Raw genomic sequence first — 18,703 nt, 5'->3', positions numbered from 1 at the left:
CGAGTTATAAATTGTAAGAAAAATTTTTCAAATGATAATGTTCACAACAAGTAATCTTTGCTGAGTTAAATCTTCAAAGAGAAGTAGTCGAATATAATAATATAATGTCGTATATAATCTTGTTAAAAAATTATCTATTGTCAAATTTCAGTCAATTAGTCCTATCGTTAGTCCTCTTTAATTATTCACACAACATACAGTCTCCGATATTCTATTCGTTAACACAAGTTCATCACATCCTAATAGAACTCATAAAAATTATTGCATAGAATCTGGAAATTATATGTAAAATATGACAATGAATATATGTAAAATATAACAAATTTTCGTTACGAACTTGCGTTGTAGTATATGTCGTTAGGAGAATTTTTCATTTTTATATTTGTTATTATGAATGTCTAATTTTTGTATTACATATTTTGTTCCTACAGATATCCAAAGATAAAATAGTATCAAAAAAATATTTTATTTAATAAAAAATGAAAATTTATTGATACGCTACGTTATGTTGTAATAAATAAGTTTTACTTTACTTAATTATATAGGATGTAACAGAGCGACAGACCAGGTACAGTCGTTACACTCTGTATAATTAAAAAGGATTCTGTGTGTGCATAATAAACATTTTTGTAGAAACAAATTTGTGCTGTATTCTTAATTTCTTTACATATATGACGATATGTATGTACATATACAAGAAAATTAAACATATGTAAAAAAAAGCATAGAAAACTTATTTTAAGAAAACTGAAAAGTTTAGATTACAAACTTTCTAGCCATTTTAGCTAATAAAATAATTTCAATTGCTCTGTCTTGCCATGATACCGCCCCTACATCAATGAAATATTTACACCACATTTCTCATAATGCTAAAACGTGATTAGCATGACAGAAACCTCTTGGATTTTGACCTATTAAACTCTGAATTTGTTTATTTCTTCAGTCACTAGGCAAAATATTTCCTCCTAGCTCATCTTCTGTATCTATATATGATGGTAGTGTGTACATGGCATGGCCAACAACATCCGAAGCATATTATGTAGACAGCATATAGCTATTATAATATCACAGGCATTATCTGGATCGTATCTTAATGAGATTTAAAAATTTGAAAACAACTGACCATGAAAACAACTGACACCAAATCCGTTTTCAAAGCGTCCTTTGGCACGAGAATGTTTATAATCATATCAAAGAAAAAAATTAAATTTCTCTCTCTCTCTCTCTATCTCTCTCTCTCTCCTTTTTAAGTTTTCTTTCTTAAAAATTATCTTTGTAAAAATATTCAAGGGATATCGTATTATTCTTTTTTCAAAAATGAAATTGATCTGTAGTTGAAAATTCTTCTTTCTACCAAAACATTGTTCTTTAGGGAAAGGTACATTTTCAGATAATATGAAACCTTCATCGCTTACGATGACAAATGGAAAATTTTTATCAGTGCCTAGTAGAGGTCTTGGTTGAGGAATTTTCAGTTCATTTATTTCTAAGAGGTTCTTCTCTAGAAATATACTTTTGTTCCATATTCCTTTATCAGACACTTCCATTTGTACCGACATCGATATAAATAAATCTCAGATGAGCGTCAACGAGAGCAAGTAAGACACTAAATGTGTTTTTATAATTATAATAAAAGACTCCGACTTCAAGGATAGATCAATGCGACAATGTTTGTCATCTATGGCGCTAAGGCAATGTGGAAAATTCTATTTTTCAAAATCGTACTTTCCATTCCTTTTCAGAATTAGGAATTTTTAGATATAAAGATTCAAGAATAATTCTTAGAGCACGATATATATTTTTTATTATATTGGAAATAGTGCTTTGCCCTAGCCTAAAATTCATAGATAGATTCCTGAGTTTCACCTATAAAATAAACAAAAATTTAAAATCTTTCAACTTATAAATCATAAAATATTATAAGGTAACATATCTAAAAAAATTTTACTTATTGCCTAGTGACGCAGTGTTACTGATAACCTTTCTGAAGGTGAAATGTATTTTTTCTAATATGTATGTCACGACTCTGAATTAAAGATGTTAGCTTAATAAGATCTTCAAACATCTCTATACTCATTCGAAGGCATCTATATAAAAAGAAAAATAAAAACTAAAATAGCAAACAAGGTGGTATTTCACGAAAAAAATAAAAAATGCATAGAAAATAATTTCTAAAAACTATGTTTAGTCTATTTGTCTCCGAAATTATTTGATTTCTCTAATTGCAATTCAAAAAAGATTATAATGGCAACCTTTTTTCTTCCTTCTTCCCACTCATGATTTCACGCATATTTTTCTGCGAGGAAGAGTTTTATAATATTCACAAATAGTTATTAAATGTTTAAAGTGCAAATATCTTCTTTCTTTTTTTAAATCTTTGCAAAATTGTGATCATTGTATTAAAATTCCAGAAAAGACATTGAAACTGAACGCTTTGAATGTGAGCGGCAACCGCAATCACATAATTGAAATAAAGCCAATGGTAGTCGCAGTCGCAACCGCGAGTCGCTAAAGTGTGAGTGGAATACAGCCAATCGCAGTCGCAGTCGCAATTGCAGTCGCAGCCGCGAGTTGCTAGTGTGATACGGCCATTATAGACATGGAAAAGTGACGTTTTGACAATGAAATTTATATTGCATGACATTTCGTTATTATTTGCTTAATTGTGAAAATGTGATTTGTTTCGTATTTATTAAAGTTGTAATTATCGATGAAACTTATTTTGGAATTTTATATGTAGAAGCATTTTTTATTCGTTTTAATAATTGTCAGACCGTGTGTTTCTGCTCGAGTATAGGTTCACTTTACGAGCCTTTTACAACCATTTATTGACTGTTAAGGGAGGAAAGGACAATTTTTGTCGATTTTTACAAATGTTTTAAAGCAATCTCATCATTTAGATTTATCTAAATTTACTTACAAAACGTACACATAACATAAATTAACGTGTCATTCCTCGCTTCTGATGTCACGATTCCAACAAGGCCGCGGCGACTACTCAGGAGCCTTAATAGAGCATTTAAAAAAATGCATTTTTTAATGCCACCATAAAAAAATGCAAAGCGCGTTCATAAAGAAAAGTGAGCATTTTGCTGTTAATATTTATTAATATTTTCAATCTGATTATAGTTTACATTTTTATAAATATTATATTATATATAATAAATTATTTGCATGTTTTTCTCATTTATAAATAATAATAAAATAACACAATTATAGATGATTCAATTGAAGGCTCTTTTTTTCCAACACAAATATTACAAACAGTGCTTCTTCCGATTCTGCCACTATATCGCAAAAATATGCATGCACGATTACAGCTATTAACAAGGAACGCAGAGAAAATCACGCACGCTAGTTAAATTAATCTCATTTAACCGACTTTCCTTTAGTTTTTCTTCTTAGTTTAGTGATGCTTTTAAAATATTTATGAAAGAAATCGTGCCTAGATATAAGTGCCCATGCAGTCAAACAGTACTTCACCGTTTACGTGTTCTTGAAGATGAATTAAAATTAAAGATTCAGCATAAATTAGATTTATGCAAATTTATTGCTTTAGATACGGATTGTTGAACTTTTCGATCTCAACAAGGTTATGAATGTGAATGCTCACATTCTAAATAACACAAATCTTCACGCTAAACATGCAAGAACTTAACAAAAGGCATACGACGGTAAATTTGGCTGATAGTTTACAAAATGTTGCTACTGAATGGCAAATTGACAACAAAATTGTATCTATTGTTCATGATAACGCATGCATTACTTATATTGCAGTGCAGTGAACAGCATAAATGTCGAATCTCTTGTGCAGCACACACAATAAATTTAGCCGTAAGTGATGTGCTAAAGAAAGATAATATAATAATAATTCTTATTGCCGTATACTTCTGCCGTGCTTGTTAAAGGAAGCAAAATTATTTTTCATTTTTATCATTCTGTCATTGTTTCGTAAATTCTTGAAAAAAAACAAGAATAATTACGCTTGCCTCAACGAAAGCTGATCCAAAGTGTTCGTATTCGATGGAATTCAGATTTACATATGGTTGAAAGACTTGTAGAGAATCGTAGCGTATAGCTGTTCTTGGAGATCGAACTGTGACAATTCTCTTACTAAAAATTCTCTTACTAAAAATTTAGAAATAAATGAAGACGAATGGAATACTCTTGAAACTTTAATATCAGTACTGAAACCACTTGAAATTTCAACAACAGTATTACCTGAAGCTTCAGCATCAATGATATGTTCAATAATTCGAACTGTGATACTAATCATCTTTCTAACGAAACTGATGACAAAAATGTTGGTAGAGTCATTATCTTCTCATTTCCAAATGGAGAGAAATATATCAATATGTCGCAGAGAAATACATCAATATGTGATATATCAAAAAGCATCATTTTGAGATCCACATAAAGATCTTCAAGTTGAGCCAATTTTGCGGGCTGTGATTAGAAGGTAATTGAACTGGAAGCAACATCTTTTATTCCAACAGAATCCGAATCGAATGTGCGAACCTCTTCAAATACTGCACTAGACTTTCTTTTTAAACAGCTTCAAAACACATCCCTAACATCAGTTAGCTCAACAGATTCAATTGTATCTTTGTAAATCACAAATTGATAGGTCCTTTTTAATGGTGGAAATCATGCAAAAGAAGTTTCCACAACTAGCCCGGTTAGCAAAAAAATATTTATGTATGTATTCTCACATCATCTGTCGTTTCGGAGAGAATTTTTTCATCTGTAGGTAATATCGATTCGCCACAACGAAGTTGTCTTGCTTCAGAAAATATTTCAACAAATGTTTTCATATTTCAAAATAAGTTTTTATTAGAGTAAAATCATATATTTTTATTAGAGTAAAACTATATATTTTTATTTTTTATGTACTTTATATATATATTTTTTAAAATATATATTTTATAACACAACTTTTTTAAATTGCAATACTAATCTTTTAAATTAGACGTTAGAATAAAAGCATATTGACGAAAAAGCGCACGCTATTTTATTATTTCTGAACAGAGAATACTTGTAATAAAATTCGTTACATTTTATTTTATTTATTGTATTTATATGTCCACATAGCATCAAATTTAGATTTTATATATATTTATTTTATATCATAGTAATCGATATTGTTTTGGACTTCTCAAATCATGGTTGCTTATGAGCTTTGTATATCTCTTATGTTTATTTTTACTTGATTGTAACTTATCAAGTTTTTAAAATATTTTATATATATTACATATATTATCATATTATGTAATTAATTATATTTTTTTAATAATTTTTATCGATTTATTAATAATTTTATTGATTACAATTTTATTTTGATTTTTCGTTCTTAAAACTATTTCACGCTAATGAAGATTTACAATTAGAGTAAAGTCGAAACATTTATACTAATTTACAATTCTTTATTCAATCATTTGGAATAAATTCATTTTTACTTTTTTAATTTTCTTAATTGGAATGTTTTTATTGAGCATTTTTCCTTATTTAAAAATGTATTGAGTCTGACTAATTATTAATATATAAAATTTCTGGTTATAATACTCTTTCAAATTTTTTAAGAATATACAATTTTTATGCATACATATATTAACTAATTCACTTTATTTACAATATTTTTAGCATTTCCTGAATAAATTTGCCATTCGCATGAATGTATTCTTCGAAGACATCTTATATTTCGAAAGTTAGAAATTAACTTCGAAGCTTCAAATCTTTGAAGTCAGTCAAAAGTAACAGCCCTATCACATATATCACATATCAGAGAAACTATTCTGTGCATTTAGCGATATGGTCGGGTATATTCGGTGATGTTTAGAAATTAATATTTTGTTAATTATTTCAAAAATTTCAAAAAATATGGTAGAGGACATTTCGACAGTTTAGTCCGATTTACTTATCTACAAGCGATGTCAAATGTTTGGGATACCAGAGGAAAGATTAGTTAACGCAGCTAAAATATAACTATGGCAGTTAAAACGTGTTCTTGTGATAGGGATAGCTAATGTCATTGCTGTCAAAGCTTAATTTATTAAGTGGTAAATAAATTCCTAAGATAATAATTAAAAAAAAATCATGTAAACAGGCAATTGGGAATTATCGCTGTAGACGATGAGCAGTTTTTGTTTCTTTAAATTAATTATATATTATATCATCACTTGTATGTTTTGACTAATCTTTAGCCTTCTTCAGCAAATTTACAGTATATGTTACAGTATGTTAGTCATCCATGAATCTTATAAAAGTCGATGTATGTTGAAGAACAATCGATATTATTGTGTAGTAGTAACATTCATCCATTTTAGAATAAAAATTTCCAGTTTGGAAGCTAGATGATAATGAATGACTAGAAATCTAATTAATTATAAATAATAATTAATAAACTGAAAAACATTTTCGTATCATGATCAAGAAAGACTTACCTCACAATGATGTAACTGATGATTATATTGGTCAATTATTAAAATAATAAAATAAATAGTAATAATCAATTAAGTTATAATAAAATTAACGGCTTATATTAAAATTTTAATAGAGTTGAATATAAACGATAATTAACAAATTATTAAATGTGTCACTGATTAACAAGAAACGATGAAGAACAGTGTGAGTCAGAGTAGTATCAATATTCAATTGAGGAATGTAACAGTTTTAGCCTCTAAAGTTGGCGAAATGTACAAAATATATTACTATGAACAATAATCGATATTGTGTGTTATTCGCATGTAAAAGGTATAGTAAGTGAATTCGGTGTCTAAGGTTTCAACTTCAATTAAATTCATGACCATATTACAACCTATGTTCTAGGTTATAATTGACCCAGTCAGAAATAATTTCTCAAGAAGATGTCGTTTCGATGTCGAAAATAAAAGTCGAAAGTTTTCGAAATTTTTATTGATTTTTGGCTCCAATTTCGATTAATTTTCGAGTTGGAAATAAAATCTTGAATTGATCCAGTCAGCATAAAAATATATTACTAGTGTCACTAATGAAATAAGTAAATTCGACAAGTAGTGTCACTAATAGAGAATAGTGGTGGAGAAAATTTAATTAAAGTTTCATTGAAATTTTATTGTAAAAATAAGTATTATTGATTAGCATCATATTTCAGAGGATATACGACAAAATTATAATAAAAAAAAATTTGTTTTATGAATGTGAGAACTAATTTTATGATGCACCCATGCGCGGTCATCTATCCGAATCCGAATCTCCATCATCCTTCATTTCCATAATCGGGAATTGCTTCTTCGAAGAACCATAAATACCTATAATGCTAATGGATGTATAATTGTAATATATCTGTTCAAAGAATATATCTGTGAAAGAAGCGGAACACATAAAAAAAATATAATTAATGTTAAATATAGTAGTAATGTACAAATGATGACACCTATGATAATAATTTATTTTTAATAATACTGTAAAATATTACTTTTATTAGCCGAAATAATATTAATTGCTCTAATGATATATATACAGTAAGTCAAGTAAGAGCGTGGTCGACCAGCGTGGTGTTGCATTTCATGTTATTAGCCTTGAGATAGGTTCGAATAGTTTCGTACGATATATCTAAATCTTTCTGCTTCAATTTTGCTTGTCCTTGACACAGTGTTAAGCCAGGATTCCGCGAAAACAGATTCACTATTTTTTTATCGTCTTTTTTGTCCACTTTGCATATCGAGCTACGTTCCGGTAAATCATCGACATTTTTTGCCACATTATATCGCTGCACCCACTTCTGTACCAATTATTTTGACTTTTTCATATATTTAGCAGCCGCTAATTGTGACATTTTTAGATGCAGAGGAACACAGCTTCATAGAGTAATGCATATTTGGTACTCATGGTGCTTAATGTGATTCTCTTAAGAAAGTTCAATATCGACTGAATCTTCCTTGATAGTGCATTAAGGACAAAGATGCCCTCTATGGATTCATGATAGATTTAGGGTGATATCTTTTATTAGCTTTGAGTAAGGCCGACCACGATCTTTCTTGACTTACTGTATATATATATATATATATAGTATATATATATATATATATACACACATAATTAGATGTAGTAAAAAGAAATCCATTATATTTCATGCGTAGACGAGATACAGATTACTAAAGCCATCTATTGGAAAAATAATGGATTTCTTTTTACTACACCTAATATATAATAGCTTGATCAAAAAGTTTCCGGAAGTGACCACCAGGTGATGCTCTGAGTCAGCTGATTTAAGTTCTTTTTTTTGGCTAGGTTGTCACATCTATCATTGACATTTCCATCAAATTTTATCGCCATAGCTTGACATTTGTAAAAATTACGCCGTCTTGAGTACATCTACCTCTACGCGTGTTTTCGATTTTTTACAGTTTTAAAAATGGAGTTGAATTTCAACAACGAGTTTGCAACAACGAATATCATCCAACAGCCATCGAATTCACCCGATATAGCTCCCTGCGATTTTTTTCTGTTCGATCGAGTCAAAAAATCTGCGGGGAACGCGTTTTAACAGCCGAAAGGAGGTAATGGAAAAATCGAAGACGGCTCTGATGGCTATACCAATAATAGAGTTCCAGAAATGTTTCGAGAGCTGGATCAAGCGCTGGCATAAGTGCGTTGCAGTCGCTGGAGAGTACTTTGAAGGGGACAATATCACTTTTGATGAATAAACTTGTATTTTGAATTTTTTTGAATGAATTCCGGAAACTTTTTGATCAAGCTAGTATATAGTAAAAAATACATACATATATATATATATATATATATATATATATATGTATTTTTTACTCTAATAAATTTTTTATACCAAATATAATTACTGGAAGTAATTCTATGTTATATGTCGTTACTACAGTAGTAACACTAGCCCAGCATTGACATAGTAATACTATTGCATAGTAATATTACTGCAGTAACAGTGACACTAGTAGTATTTTTATACTTCCAAATGCTATTGGAAACTTGTATGATAGACCAACATTTAAGTTTCATTAATTTAAAAATCAAAATCGTTTCGATATTGATTCGAGCTAGAATTAGTCTAACTACAATTAGATAAAGTAGATAATATTTTTCCTTGATTTCATGCTCATTTATGGTAAGAGACAGTTAATAGGTTGTCAGCATTTATGGTAAGAGACATTATTCCCTGAAATTCCTCAATGACCAACAAAAATGATGTAATAAGATTATATTAAATAAACTACGAAATACAAATAAAAGTAATGTTCAGCAGGAGTAGAACAATAAAATAAGATACAAAAAATTATTAGAAGAAAAGATGTAGACTTTAATGATAGTTGTAAAAAATGTTCCGATTTGTATTAAAAAAATTTCACAATTTTCTAAAAAGTTATAAAATTATTTATAAATTCTGAAAAATTTTGAGAAAGCTTTTATGATTAGAACAATATTGCAATTGTCGAAATGAAATCGAAAAAAGTGTCGATTCGACTTTTGAATGAAAATATTCAAAATATAAGATTACGTATCACATATTTATACCAAAAATCTTGAAAATGTATCAAACTCTCATTGCACTCTCTATATACGTAGTTTTTTATCACTCGAAAATGTTGAAATTTCGATGCAAGTTTCGAATTGACAACTTTTTCATCGTAATGACGTCGAAATGACATCTTTTTGAGGAACTATTTCTGACTGGGTGATTGTACAGATATGCATCTGCGGATATAGTTCTATGTTCCGAAAGTCTAGTTTTTAATCATCTGCCTACGATCACGTTTGACCTACATAAGTTGCGCCACAGTCATTGCACGAGATTTTGTAAATAACATTCTTTTTTTATGAAGCAGGAAGAGGATCTTTATGTGTTTTGATTGAAAATTGAAAGCTAAAGAAAGAGAGATTTGAATTTAAATCTTTGTTGACAGTTAAATTTTTAGAAATGCTATCAGTATATAAGATGGTAAACCATAACTATACATTTTCATTATCCCTTGTGATGTCTTTATCGTGACTAATATAAATTTTTTTGTTGTTAATCAGATGTTTAATTCTGTTGTAAATTGAATCAAAGATAAATTTCAATAGATAATCATTGACCAAAAAAATGTTCACAATAAGTCCTAAATTTTTTTGATGAAATATAGGGTGAGAAATGAAGGAGGCCTTATCAATCAAATTAAATATTGTGCTTCTTTTTTGTGTAAGAAAGTGCTAGGACAAAAAATTCTACTTGAAAAGGTAGATTTTTCATATCAATCGAAAATTAATTTATTATTTAAAATAAAGATAGTAGTATCTAAAAAGTTAATTGTGTTATTACCTATTTCTAAAGTAAATTGTAGTCTTGAATGGTAAGAATTAAATTTATCAAGAACAATTTGTGTCACTTTAGATAGTATAGCCATAACTATGTCAACAAATCTATAATAAAAAGATATCTCGAAATCAAATATCTCTTGCACTAAATCCTTCATTACTGAATTGGCAATTATCGGCGACAGAGGAAAACCCATCGTGTGCTAAATTTTTGTCTACATATGCAATTGTCAAATTTAAAGTTAGTTGACTCTAATACAAATTGAACTGCCCTCAAGAATTCATTTCTTGATATATTACAAAAGTGATGTCACATTTAAAGATATCAAAGTAATCATTATCATGATGTGTGTTTTTATTTAAATCTAAATCGTAACTGTTGTTAATGTAACTTGAAGCTAATGTAACTTGGAATGCTTTTATTAAGATTTTGTGTAAGAAGAAAGAAAAGTTATAGAGAAGATTGTTTATTGAAGAAACAATAATTCTGAAGGGACAATTTGATTTATGCACTTTAGGGAGAGCATATGCTCTTGATAGTATGCAGTTACTAATGTTCGAATATCTGTAACAGTGTAATATCTTCATGATCTCTCCACCTAGTAAGTAAATCTCTGAGATTATTAGAAATTTTCCTGATTAGGTCTTTATTAACTTTTTCATATGTATCAACATTACATAGTATATCGTTTAATTTAGAAATGTACATATTTTTATAAAGATTATGCGTTTCACGGGTTTCCTTCACATTCATTCTTGGAACGCCAACGTTTGTAGTTCACTTCATCAGAGCAAGGAGCAGCCTAATACTGAGCTGTTCCTCCGAGTCATTCCTTTTATATTACGCTATTTGTTGGAGTGATGACTGCTCCTCGCCTTGATGAAGTGGATTTGTATACGGAGAAAACTCACGAAACGCATAATCTTTATATAGAAAGCACCCATGGAGAGCCTCAAAAATATTATGTACATATCTTTGTCCAATGTGACATTGCCTTTATCGGTTCTGGTAAAAATTAGGTATTAAATTAGGATTGGCATGAATTCTGTTGTTTTTTTTTTCAATTTAAAAGCTGTATAATCTTCTTATAACAAGGAGAAAAGGAGAAAAGTCTTGATAATTGGAATTAATTTATTTTTCGCGGTGTTCCTAAAATTGATAGGAGCTCTATTGATATTGTTCTTAGTATTCTTTACGAATTCAATAGTTAATTTTTTTTGTATTAGTGGTTGGTAGGGAAAAATTCTCTTTCCCAATTGTATTAGATCTTTAACATCTTATGTTACACGAAGAAAATGTTAAAAATGTTAAAAACTATTTATTATTAATCAAATTAACTGAGGAGGAGAGCAGAATAGCTACACCGATTCTAACGCACGGATACAGCAACCAGCAGATGGCTCTAGTATCGCGCGAGTGTGGCGTTGCAAGTGTTAATTGCGGCGCTCGAGTTAGTTCTTTTTTCCGGTTTTCCTTTCTCTCTCTAGTGTTATGGCGTTCTGCATGCGGATCTTTTGTAAGCCTCAGCGATAGATTTTAAGTTAATACTCGGTAAGATTAATCATCCCTTTATGTTCATTGCGAGATCGACATCGGTTACTGCTCATGTCATTAGGTAATTGTTAGCGTCATCAGATAAATGCTTATATTGTAGATTTTCTTAGTTTCTCGTGTTCTAACCTAGTAATGCGATACCGATATCCGAGCCGCCATACGCACGCAATCACGTCTCTATTTTTGTAATTTGTACATTCTAAACAATCATTTGAATTTGTATTAAACTGCCTTACGGCATATGAGTCAGAATCAATGAGTAACATTTATTTGCAAACTTAACGATTTCCCGCCAATTGTCCTTCGCCGTTAGTTAGTTATCGCCGGCGCCACATTGGGTACAGCAGCCACAACGTAGCCATACGAGTGGGGAAGGCGAAGCCACACGCTGGATCCGAGAGAGGAGGAAGCGCGTCAACGGTGTTAGAGGGGAAAGGGGGTTTCGTTCCTTCTCTCTCTTCAACTTATTATCCTCCCTCTCCTACTCATTGTAGGATGCAGTTCTCTCTCTTCCTCTCATTGCGATTTCTTCCACGTTGTCTTTTCTTCTTGTACATGATTTAATTAAATAGATATAATATTTATGATATTTAACGACTTAGAAACTAATTATGATAATATTTTTATGAATTTTTAATAGTATAACCTAGCAACACTAATTATGATAATAATTTTTAGTTATGTAGTACAAAAAACGATCAAGCGCGCTTTCTTATCGACTAATTCAATACTTATTGAATCATACTACTGAACAGCTATTATTAACTAATTCTTGACACTAGCAATTACGCGATAATGCGTATGATATTCCGCTCGTAAATAAAAAAGGTTTAATGAAAGATAAAAACAACGGCACGATCATGACCGAATTCGTCGGATTTAGAGCGAAAATGTATGCCTTGCGTATCGATGACAAAAAAGAAGGCAAAAGACGTCAAGAGCAACATTGTAGGGAGATGCATAACGTTCAATAATTATACGCGGTGTCTCAATGACACAATTGAAATGACGCACAGATGATCGTGCATAAGATCAAAATTGCAGTATACATCATATTCGAAACTAAAATCGCTCTAAGTCCATACGATGATAAGCGGTACATCGTTCCAGATTTTACCGACACGCTGCCATAGGGACATTATAAAACAGTGCTCGCAAAGATTTACACATTTCGGGCCGATTTCGGCGCGCTACCTCCACTACTCGAGCCGCTCACCGGTCGCTCACATGACGCTCATGCTCAGAAGCGTCTCTGTAGCTTCAACGTGCGGAGATCATACTTTACGTTATTAAAGAATATTTTTCTTGCAAAATAATTTTTATGTTCTTAAAAAAATCAAATACTAAATTTTCTAAAACATTTTGTCATAATAATTCTTGCTTACCAGAAACTATCCAATAATCGTTATAAATTTACATCGAGAAGTTTTCTTTAATTAAAATGATAAAATTATATATGCTTACAGAAGAAAATAGTTATTGCGATATAGAATCCTCGTTACTTGAGACTTTATAAGACTTCGTGTGGAAAACACGGAATTTTCAGATTCACGTATTTCCCTTCAATCTTCGCAAGTATGTTATAGAAACTTCTCGATGTAAATTTATAACAATTATTATGTATGTATGTATGTATGTATGTATGTATGTATGTATGTATGTATGTATGTATGTATGTATGAACGCACGTATGTATGTATGTATGTATGTATGTATGAACGCACGTATGTATGTATGTATGTATGTATGTATGTATGTATGTATGTATGTATGTATGTATGTATGAACGCACGTATGTATGTATGTATGTATGTATGTATGTATGTATGTATGTATGTATGAATGCACGTATGTATGTATGTATGTATGTATGTATGAACGCACGTATGTATGTATGTATATATGTATTCACGTGTGTACATATGCATCTATAATATGTGTAATGTATATATTATACATGTATAATGCGTTAATATTTAATATACGAGTATATTTACATAGGGAAAAAAATAATCATATAATTTATAATAAATTTTATTTTTATAACACACTATCGTTGTGTATCCAAGAATTGTGCGAATTATCAAATCCTAACCATTTCACGTAAACCTTGTCTCCTTTTTTACGCAACATCTTTTCAATTAGATATACGTCGAGATTAACGACGCGATGCAACTTATACTCATAGAATCCTCCAGCGACAGATTTCCCACGGTAATCTTCCAGTAGATACGTAACGGGATTAGTTTTCTGTACTTTGATGATTCTAAATACCTTCGTATTAATAAATACGTGGTTTGGCATGTAATCTTTTCCAAAAATTGTCTTGATTTGCACGCACGTACCAAATCATCCACTTTGAATCGTGCGAGTGCGATAGCCTTTACGTTATTGTATACCATAGTTAAGAGTTTGTCAGCAATCGTAGGAGTTCCATCGATAGGTTACATACCGATAGTTCGATGCTTTGGCGCGTTGTACTTAGAAACGAGATGTGGAAGCATCCATTTATAGAAGTCCATCCATTTATAATTTCCATTGTGCGTAAATTGTTTCCACATATTGTTTTTCAATGTACGATTGAACCGTTCAACGACAGATACTTTCATTGTGGAATATGTTGAATGATGATTTATGTTGTGTTTTTTCAAGAGTTTTTGCACGTTTGCGTTGTAAAATTTTTTTCCCAAATTGGTTTGCAAATTTTTCATACATCTTCCGTCGAATTATCTTTGCAATCGCTGTAGCCATCTCATTTACTCTCTTCGTTTTCAGCGGCCCATGCGTGCTTGGACTCAACACATCGATATCGGTGAGAATGTAATGATAACTTTTGTTGAATCGTGTAAAGGCGCATCTCGACCACATCAGCGTACCACAGGTCATCGTATCCGTAAACTATGATACGTCTGCGTGGAAAATTTTTTCTCACCGGGGAGTGCAGTTCTTCCACCAATCGTCACTTTTCGAGGATTTTCTTCTCAAATATGTTACGTTATGTTATGATTATTGCTGTATAATGTGTAAAATATCACAAAGTTCTTACGCAAACATTATTCATCGACATTTCGATGTCAACTAAAATGTCAACTAAAATGACTGTATATCCCACTTGAATTTATAATAAAACCATCGACACGAAGCTGTTCGATAATATTTCGTTATCGTTGTGACCTGTCTGACGCGAGACCTCAAGCAATCGGAGACGATCTACTAGCTCGTTAGGATCGTCTCAATGAACATAATCAATTTTATTTAAGGTCATGGTGCGTGGTATTACACTTTTTCCGACTCTTTTACCTGACTTTTGTTTAGATTCCTGGCGCGTGGTATACTCGTTCCAACTTATATCTTACCTGATACTAAGGGTTTTATTATATTCTTATATCTGTATCCATTGTTACCCAATATTGGATTATCCGCATTATGTCTATGAGCATTCGTGCCAACAGTATACTTTTATATGCTAGTTTGTTATCCTCTGTGTAAATAGTGTGATCAGGGATTCTTTTGAAAATTAATTCGTACAAACAAGGTGTACCTTTATACTGTACTCCATCTACGATCACAAAGTCATTCGTGTCTACATCGAAGTATTTGCATCGTACCGTTTTCGCTGAGGTATACACCATAAACGTGATTGATCACATTTTCTCTATCACCACCGAAAAGCATGTTTACGTACTTTTGTCCAAGTGCTCCCAATTGAATATGCAACTTCTCACGAACTTGCTGCGTTTGCAAAGATTGTTTAACTAACGTTTCAAGCGGTTCATTGGGCGTTTCATAAACGTCTTCAACTGAAGGAACGTGCGAACGTTCATACGAATTCGCGTGGTTTAGGCGACGCATATTTAGAATAACGTTCGATTCTTTTGTATGTTGTTTTTTAGACGACGGTATCAATTGAAACCCTGAATTATCTATTCATCACCATCATTATCATTTTCATCATCATGAACATTTTCATTATCTTCAGATTTTCGTTTCTTAATATTTTTATCCCTTACAATATTGACTTCTCTCTCTCTTAATTGGTTGAGATTCATCATTAGCAGTATTCTCAACAATCTGTTTTAGAGATTTCGACGATAGGCTTAAAGTATTTCTTCAATGCTAAGAGGGCAAATCAATAAGTTTTTAGAAAAACATAGTAAAACACATTTTTTTTGATCGATTCATTTTTATTTCTCAATAGTCGCCTTTCGATATACTTAATTCGACGATATTTCTCCAACTTTTTCAAGCCGTCCAAATAATATGATTTGTCCAAAATAACCCTTCAAAATAAGTCTCTGTTTCGGCGATGAGCTGCTCTCTGGTAGTGAATCTCTTTGCTCCGAACCATTTCTTCAGGTTTGGAAACAGGAAATAGTCGCAGGAGGCTAAATCTGGCGAAAATGCTGGATGGGGAAGAAATTCGTAGCGGAATTCGTTGAATTTGGCCATCGGTGCCAGACACGTGTGAACCCGTGCATTGTCTTGATGGAAGCACTTTCTTCTTCGCCAAATGGGAACGTTTTTTCTTTAAAATATTGTTGAAACGGTCCAATAAGGCTGTGTAGTAAATCGCCATTGATCGTTTGCTTCGATGGAAGGTAATATGAATTATACCGCGTGCATCCCAAAAAACCCATCATCTTCCGGCCAACTTCACGGTCTTCGCCTTCTTCGGAGTTGGTTCACTCGGTGAAATCCATTATTTTGACTGTTTCCTTCGTTTCGGCTGTGAAGTAATGGATCCATGTTTCGTCCACAGTAATGAATCAACGCAGAAATTCATCTGGGTTGACACATCTCCAAACATTGTTTTGAAATCGTTACACGGTCGCGCTTATGGTCCACAATGAGCAAACGCGGTACCTTGCCAATAGCTTTTCCATACCCAATCGTGCAAAATTGAAATTACTGTGCCATGTGATATGTCTGTGGCCTCAGCAAGCTCGCGCACTTTCACTCCTCGATCAGTCAAAACAATATTGTGGACTTTATCGATAATTTCTGGCATAGCAGTCTCAATTGGACGTCCCGAATGAGATGCATTACATGTGGATGTACGACCACATTTAAATTCATTCATCCAATTGTATATAGTCGCAAACGCTGGTGCAGATGTGTTATGAACATTATCCAACTCGGCTTTGATTTCTTTCGGCGTTAAACTTTTCATATGTAAATGTTTGATCACTACACGAAAGTCGTTTTTTTCCATTTTGCAAAAAATACAAAGGTTATTCGCTTTAATCGTCTACAGAAATGAAATAACGCGATGAATTCCGCTCAAAATTTGATAGTAATCAGCTGAAAGATACTACTTGTCAAAAAGTAATGTGACACGACACTGCGAGTGTCCTCTAACAGATTTTCTAAGAACTTATTGACTTGCCCTCGTATATCTTCTTCTAGTTTGCTGATTTTTAAAACGCGATACTTTTTACGAATCAAGTCACTCGTTTTGGCAATTTATCCTATCCGCTATGCTCTCGCGATCTTTGAGCTCTTTGCTATTATCCATGTTGCACTCGAAAAGAAATGTTGTGTAGTTGATAATGACGTATTGATAATGACTAACCATGTTAAGGTATCCTATACTCATTAAATCCTTTTCTGTATCGTCCATTTGTAAGCACTGCTTTGTCTATTACTGCGAATCCATACTTTTGTTGCCAACAGCAACGACACAGTTCACAGAAATTTTCGTAAGACATGTCGGTGTTTACATGATTATTGTATACATGTTTCAGATTAGTACCGTCCTGTTTGATCAGGATCAACAGATTTGCATTATCGCGTATGAGATGCTTCGGTATCTTTGCGTACGTCTGACACAGATAGAAGCAGTTCGCGCGTCCGCGTGTCGAAAAGTACTCTCCCATCGCAAAGTACTCTCTAATCGTGTCATGCCACATCATTGAAGACAAAAATGAAATTTGGAAGCGTCTCGTTTAGTGTATCGTTATTATTGGAAAATATAAAATGACTAATTTCTTCAATCGAAGATAATAAATTCTCCAAGTGTTGATATTTTGGCTGTTGCAACGTCTTTGAGTACACGTTCTCGAAACATATGCCATGTGGATTTTCCAGTAAAATTATCAACACGTTTGTTTTGCAGTTCGATTGACCGAAGATGATTTCGCGTATAGAAGTCGGCAGCATGTTTCCATGTTTGTGTATTTCGGTCTGTACTTTATTATCGACATTAATCATTTTGATCGTCTACGATTATCGCACGAACTTCATATCTTGTCCCTTCACGACATTGATAATATTGACAAAATCATCGAGAGCGGATGTATTTATAGTAACGCACAAATCGAAACCGTTCAGTAAAATTTTTAAAATGCTTCTTATCGAACAATTGTGATGTATATAGTTTAACCGCTAAACAGATAGAATATATACCGAAAATCATTTTGCTACGACAGAGTTTAAGAATTACATAGATCAACTGTGGGACAGATTACCCGAGCATATAAAGGCTGATTCAGCAACATCATCGGTGCTTGAAACATTATAATTTGCCCTGCTATTGCATATCGATGATCCAGCGCCGTTTATAAAAAATTGTAGCAAATGTCAACAACAATAAAAGGCAGTTTTTTAAATCACGCGATAAACGCACTTCCGATCGAGTTGCATATTCCCGAATATCAATTTTGTCGTCCAAGTACGCATTTAGAAAAGCGATTGATTAGAGATGATCGAGGCATTAATTCGTTGGACGTGGACTGTCGCGACGCGAACACGCGTAGCTTATTTTCAGAACAAAAAAACGAAATGACACCTAGCTGACAAAATACTCGCTGAGGAGACGCGGAAACGAATTACCGTAAAAAATTCGACTCT

At 32.1% G+C, this 18,703-nt stretch overlaps 1 protein-coding gene and 1 pseudogene across 7 annotated transcripts in view; one reads left to right on the top strand and one right to left on the bottom strand.

The window, feature by feature from the left end:
• The window catches only part of CCHa1 (neuropeptide CCHamide 1), a 260,158-nt gene that overhangs the window by 58,554 nt on the left and 182,901 nt on the right, over positions 1–18,703 (top strand). The window lies entirely within an intron of this gene.
• LOC147909602 (uncharacterized) lies at positions 1,191–15,706 on the bottom strand (annotated as a pseudogene).

The sequence above is a fragment of the Acromyrmex echinatior genome, chromosome 6 (genome assembly GCF_024713525.1).
Source record: "Acromyrmex echinatior isolate Ae372 chromosome 6, ASM2471352v2, whole genome shotgun sequence".
In the NCBI taxonomy this organism is placed as follows: domain Eukaryota; kingdom Metazoa; phylum Arthropoda; class Insecta; order Hymenoptera; family Formicidae; genus Acromyrmex; species Acromyrmex echinatior.
Note: the sequence above shows the minus strand (reverse complement) of the source record. Positions and strands in the feature narration are given on the sequence as shown.